This window comes from Corapipo altera, unplaced genomic scaffold (assembly GCF_003945725.1).
Source record: "Corapipo altera isolate COAL_440 unplaced genomic scaffold, ASM394572v1 327, whole genome shotgun sequence".
NCBI classification, from domain to species: Eukaryota; Metazoa; Chordata; class Aves; order Passeriformes; family Pipridae; genus Corapipo; species Corapipo altera.
This window is the reverse complement of record NW_020885004.1, coordinates 225,710-231,709: the sequence shown is the minus strand read 5'-3', so window position 1 is coordinate 231,709 and position 6,000 is coordinate 225,710.

Here is a 6,000-nt window from a genome sequence, read left to right as displayed (position 1 = left end):
CATCCCAATACTTCTCTGAAGCTAGAAAAGCAACTTCAAATTATAAGGAAGGAAAGAATAAAATTAAACTCCAGACTGCACACACTTTTCAACTGTTGGTTAAAAGAAGAAAATGGGAAAAAGAAATAGGACAATTAGCATGTTTTGGATGCAAAAGCTCATGTGCATGTATGTATGTCAGCACAGAAAATGTGTACATGGATAAAAGAAAGATTGCAGCTAGGAATTGATGTACATTACTAGTGATGGTTTAAATACTGTCTCTTAACTTCTTTTATCTGCTTTAAGACCCCTGTGGTTAAATCAGCAAAAACCCTTCAGACTGTAAGCACAGTTATACTGGTACATGTGTACCTAATACCTGTGTAGCTTAATTTCATGCCTACAAGAGAATAAAGTTAAACTGGTAAAAAGCCTATTTATATCAGTGTTAATGCTAGAGGGAAATGTACTGTGTTTACCCTGCTGCTACAGTTAAAATTTCTTATACAGATAAATTGGAAATGGGAATCCTGCCCACCCACCGTTTCTCTCCCCTCCTTCTGCATCCCATCAGCCCCCACATTTGTGTCAGCCTTTCCTTGTCTCTAGAATTTCCCAGCACTCACACTTGCGGGATGACTGCATCTTGGAATCCATGCCCACATCTCTCACTAAAGGACAGTCTCGTCTCCCTACAGAGCCCAGTGAGGATTGGATGAGTCCTGAGCCCAACCTCCAGCTCTGCAATGCCAAGCAGGGGCAAGGAGAGAATGGTGCACATCTCTGAGTAGCGATAGGACTCATTTTCCCTCCAGCTCAAAAATTCAGCTTTTCCTGTTTGCTTGCTTTAAGATCAGGAATAAGCCCGGATTTTGTTGAGGAGGAAAAAAAGGACATTAAATTTTAGAAAAGAGAAGAACAAGTGTTTGTGAGAATTTTACTATGTGGGTAAGAAGAACCAGAGAGGCTGAAACTGCAGGAAGACAGAATCTACTCTGGGGAATGTGTAATATTCCATCCAAAAGCTGGACTGCTGGCTCATTCGCTCCCCACACTTGTCCCTCCTGGCTATTTAACTTACAAGCTTTTGGGTGCAGAGAATACCTGTACAGCTCTAACAAAAACCCTCAGAGGTTTTCAGTTGGCTCTTTACAGCTGTCTGGGGGATAAAAAGGAAGCTTTAACAACATACAACATAGGTTGGAGAAGTAGCAGCTGGGCTCAAGGAAAGAGATTAAAAGGCTCTACCAAAGTCATCCTGTTAGGCACTGGTACAATTGAGGCATCCTACATGCCATGCCCTAAATCCTGTATATGAAGTAAGAGAGTCATAGAGAGACAAAAACAACTTACTAGAATGACAGAAGATACCTGTTTCCATTTGTAAGAAGACTGCATTCTTTAATGACTTACGCTGGATGTGAAAGGCATCTAACTCCTTGGCTGCCTCCTCATTCTCAAGAATAAATATAAATCCACCCAAGACATGCCTTCGGTTTGGGCTTGTGGGCAGCCAACTAAAACCAGACCAGAAGCTTTCAGGCCAAATTCATCATTGGAGCAACTCCATTGACTTCAGGGTTGTTAAAATGCAGAGGGATTTGGCCTGATGCTTTTTAATTGTAGTCACAAACCCAACTGCAGCCTGATGAGTAGAAAATAAGATGTTATCAGAACCATACAGTCCTCTATGCTACAGAAAGGAAAATGTGCCCGAGCAAGAGCCTTAGCTGTCCTGAGCTCAAGGCCATATCATTTGGAGGACTAGGAATCTGGAACAGTTCAGATGTCTGTGTTCTGTTTACACCAGCATCAGGTAAAAAGTACTGCGACATCCAGGATCAGTTCACCATCAGGTGATTTGCTCATTAATTTCATCTATAAATCATGTTCCTGCTTTTAAAATGGCAAGGACAATAAAACACACAGTAAAAGGTATGAAAGACACACAGATCCATATGGTGAGGGAAAATGTTTGCAAAGACATTCTAGATATAAAATCAAGAAAATTTCCAAAATTATATAGAGGATATGTAAGTCTCCTAGGGAGAGTCATCAAGAAGGGATCATCAGTACAGCCATGCAAACTTCATGAGCTTAAGGACTCTAGTAGAGGTTGGCAAAATGCATTAAAAGACCACCTAAATCTCATCACTGAACTACAGTCGCTCCTGGGGAGAAATTCAACATCTTACTTACTAGTGGCACTCAGTAATTAAAATTCCTCATTAAGTACCCAGCACTTAAATGTGTGCTGAACTCCTAGCACATGCTTAAATCCTTCTCAATTCAGGAATGGTTGAGTCCATGACTGATGAAAAAAAAGATAATTTACAAATGTTCAGTCCTTCTTTGGAAGGTTGGAGTTAAACATGCAGCTCTCCTATGAGTGTCTCTTGATCTTTAAATGCAAAAGTAACCAAAACATTATCACTAAAGATGTATTTGTTGTCCCCATGTTAGGATTTACAAAAGCTTTATAGTTGTGAAAAATTGAGTGAAGCCTGATGAACAAAATAACAAAATTCTTATAATTTACAGGAACACACACACATAAACACATATCTCTCTGTGTATCCATAATACACAGTGCCTGGTATATAAAAATTTTACTGCCAAATTGAATACGAAATAATAAGTTAAGCTGACAGAAGCATAAAGATCAGCATTAGATGGCACCCAAAGGAAGGCAGAATTTCCAGTAGGAAATTGCTTGCTACCCCACTGTGATTTGGGGGTAATTTGTAGGATATATGGCAGTTGCTGGGATATTTTGAAAGTGTGGCAATATGTGTCCCAGGGAGATGTGGCTCCTGATGAGGGATGTGGCCTTTCTATTTTCAGAGCATACATCTGAGTTGAACTCAGGTGTGAATGCTGAGCCCTTGGACATTTCTCTTTCTTCCCAAGAACTCAGCAGAGGAATAGGTTTCTTGGTGGTTGAGGACACAGAAGAGAGACCACCAGGCTGTTCTAGGCGCAGTGCCGTGGTGCTGCATTGTAGTGTGATATGAGGGCCAGAGGAAAGGAACGTAAGGCAGGAGCCAGCTGTGATGAGGAGCAAGGCTGCAGGAGGCCTCCTCTGGGCAGGTCCAGAGTGGCTTTGCTTGGCAGAGCACCCTTCGGCCTTGGGGCCAGGGCTGCCTTCACCAGACTGCATCAGCCCACGTGGATAGGGTGCAGAGGCTGTCCTCAGAGTGCAGGACAAGGGGAATTACAGGGACTCAACTGAGACCTGGATGTCTTGGAGACACAAGGGGTTAGAAGCTATACTAGGAGGCAGTTGGCAGAACAGCTCCATTGCATTTGAATGGTTTGGCTGACACAGCAGAGCTGTGTGGGGGATTACTGGTCTCATAGTTCATGGGAGATGCCAGTTGACTGGGTGCTCACTTTCCCCCTGGCTTGTAACTCCTCTTCAGGTCTTTTGGAGCATGTCTCCTGTCGGAGGCACCCCTCCTCCCTCAGAAGCCATGCAGTGTGGGGTAGCCCTTGCAGTCCCTGCCAGTGGTGCTTCCTTGCCAGCTGGCAGGAGCAGACGATGGTTAAAGGCAGCCACCTCGCTCCTGAGATCCAATGGGTGACAGGTGACAGCACCACAGACACGAAGGGAGGCCTTTCCCAGTGTCCCCCGTGGCCAGGAGAGATGGAAAACTGCTTGTTGTTTGGAGCTGCCCAGCAGCCACAGGAAACTCTGCAGATGGTAGAGTGTAAAAGACTGCAGTCAGACATAAGCTCTATTTGATAGATCTAAGAGCTAGAATATATCTGATTATGGACAAATTACTGATTGGCCTCGCCTGAAAAGATGGTCCTGGAATGTCTACTTGTATAGAGAAGGCAGTGCCTTAGACTTCATCCAAACCCAGGTTAATCTGCTTCTTCCATGGATAGAAATGCTCCTTCATAAACTCTGTCTGGAAATGGAGTCATCAGCCTTGTTACTTTGCATGGGTCCCACAAGCTCAGAGTGAAACCTGAGGGTTTCACTCAAGGGCCTTCATTGCTACTACCCGTTCCTGACGGGTTTCCTCCAGACCCCTGCCTCAAAGGTACCTGCAGTGCAGTGCTCCTGTGTCTCCAAAGGGAAATACACAACACTGTGTCTAAAAAGCAATCCAGATATGAAGCTTCTCCTACCTCAAAAAGGGAGGATCAAGTTCCACAAGCCTGATGTTAATCTGTCCTGGACGAGATTCTGAAATCAGCCATGGAACTTGTATTGCCTCTCCATATAAGTTTTGGTCCCTCCTATACTGGTTTGAGAACACCCATGGGGAAGGAACAACACTTTATTAAAAAGCATGGGGAGAGATCCTGTAGGAGCCCCTGCGGAAGAGGAGTGGCGATTTGCACCATGAACAGTACAAGGCCCAAGTACTCTATGCCTTCAACACAAGCTGCTAAAAATGGGCTCTTCTTTCATAACAGAAAAAAATTAAAAAACATCTCCCTGTGCTTGTACTGCCACCTCTGCTTGTGACAGACAGCTCAGGCTGTGAAGACACGGTGCCGAGGTGAGTGTGTGTGTGTGTGAGTGCGTGTGTGTGCATGCCTCTTGGTGCGATTCCTCCTTCCTTGCCAAAACATCTCCTGCTGTTTATTTATTTATTTCTCTCTGATAACGGAGGGGATCGCGTTTCCGGAAGAGTGCCAGCAGATGATACGAACTCAGGACTGATACTGCCAGCAAACCCATGCCAGCCCTTTCTGCCGGAAAAATTTCATTTTTTCCAGAAGGAAGCCATGAGTGTGAAGCAGAATCCAAATCCGATTTCTCGGCATTTTTTGTTATCGCTCAGCAGCCCACCAGGTGGGGCAATGGAGGGAGCTCACTCAGCTGCAACTCAGTGCCTTAATCCAATTTACAGCTTCTCTTGGAGAGATAATTACAGCCCTGAAACCAGTTAGCACTGTACAAAGAGGCTCTCGAACCAAAGCCCCGATCCTGTCTTTCAAATATTCACCTAGAGTGTCAGGGATGCTTTGGAGAGGGAGGGAGGCACTTGAGGCAAGCCACTATGAATGGAGAAGTGTGTACACAACACCCCTTCCCAGGCCACATATGCCTCACTCACACACTCACACAGGTTTCCCAAAGCCCCACAGGGAGTGACAGTGCGGGACTCAGCTCCTGATTCTCCAGCTCTGGACACCTGGACAGCAGGAAGCTGCAAAGCCTTCTCTGCCAAGCACTACTGGCAGATCGATCTATGATGATGGGAAACCTGAGGTGGGTTGGGCGAGAGAAAATGGTCAACATTTTTCCTGGTTATGGACACTGCAGCTCTCCCATTGAGGTTGCTCCTGCAGCCACCCTTAGGGAGCCAAACCTATTCAGTTTTTTCCCAGTGATCAGTAACAGCACTCGGTTTCTTACAAAGATTCACCTTTTCTTTGCAAAGACACCACAGGCTGTGGCATCTCATACTCTGAGCAGGCCACTACTGCAGGTGCTGACTTTCTTGCATCTCACAGCAGCTGGGCCTGAATTCTGCACAACCTGTTATCCCTCTGCTTGGCCCTTTGTGCAGTCACTCAGATATGTCTCTAAGCTGCAGGGCTACACTTAGATTCACAAGCAGTGAAGAGAAGGAGGCGGGGGCACTCTGTAGCAGGGCAAAAGGCATACAGGGGCAACTATGCTCCATGCAGACATCCAAAACCCATCCTTTTCAGCACCACAGCCCATTCTCATTGCAAGACACTATAGCTGATGCCTCTCCTGCCACCATCACATCATTGCCTTGAGAAAAAAAACATTTGAAAAGCTGAATAGTGGTAAAGTCTGTGCAGTAGATACCTTGAAGATTTCCTGTCATATTACCATGGTGAGTTGTGGGGAAGGGGACATGCAGCCAGGTGACACCTGGTGATGGACACAGTGGACTCAAAAAGCAAACTATCAAGGAGGAAGCCTTGGGCTTCAGTTGGTTTCCTTAAGCCACATTAAGTAACTTGTAAGCTGTAAATTAACTTCCTCTGGCTTAATGATCTTGATCTTCATCACTTTGATGT